At 49.6% G+C, this 681-nt stretch overlaps 1 non-coding gene across 1 annotated transcript; it reads left to right on the top strand.

The window, feature by feature from the left end:
- The first annotated feature begins 293 nt into the window (after nucleotides 1-293).
- On the top strand, nucleotides 294-365 carry trnae-uuc (transfer RNA glutamic acid (anticodon UUC)). The gene has a single exon. It is a non-coding gene; the product is annotated as a tRNA-Glu (tRNA).
- The last annotated feature ends 316 nt before the right edge of the window (nucleotides 366-681 follow it).

Here is a 681-nt window from a genome sequence, read left to right as displayed (position 1 = left end):
GCCAAAGGTAGCAAAGAGTACAATAGGTGAATGGGGGTGGGGATGGAGGTGACAGGCCAGAGAGTAGGGTGGAGCGGATAGGTGGGGAGGGAGATGTTCCCTCAAGCGCTGTGACTTGGCACTGCGAGGAGTCTCCAGTCTCCCCAATGTAGAGGAGACCGCATCAGGAGCAATGGATACAAGAAATGACATTGTTGGATACACAGGTGAACGCCTTCTCACGACCGTGGCCCAGATTTGATTTCCGGGCAGGGAAGAAACTTTTGGTAGAGCTGTCAGCGTTTGCTTGTGTCTCCCTGGTGGTCTAGTGGTTAGGATTCGGCGCTTTCACCGCCGTGGCCCCGGTTCGATTCCCGGTCAGGGAAGCAGTTTTCAGGGGTTTCCTACGTTGCCCGTGCTTCTAAAATACTCGGCTCGTTTATTTGTTGATCTTCGTCGTTCCTCGGTGCAGCTGTGTGCCATGGCTCGTTGAAATAGTGTCCTGATTCAGATTTGTTTGCATGTGTAGGGATGATTGCTTCTGTCGTTAATTTCTTGGTTCGCGTGCGTTGTTTTCCTGTAGACGCTGTTTTGAATTTACCATTGACTGTTCACTCTACTGTGACATGTAGAAATGGCACTTTGTTGTTGTTCTCCTCTTTTGTGAATTTTATGCCAGTCAGGATATTGTTGATGGTGTTG

The sequence above is a fragment of the Chiloscyllium punctatum genome, chromosome 36 (genome assembly GCF_047496795.1).
Source record: "Chiloscyllium punctatum isolate Juve2018m chromosome 36, sChiPun1.3, whole genome shotgun sequence".
NCBI classification, from domain to species: Eukaryota; Metazoa; Chordata; class Chondrichthyes; order Orectolobiformes; family Hemiscylliidae; genus Chiloscyllium; species Chiloscyllium punctatum.
The sequence above is the reverse complement of the archived record's forward strand: the minus strand, read 5'-3'. Positions and strand labels throughout refer to the sequence as shown.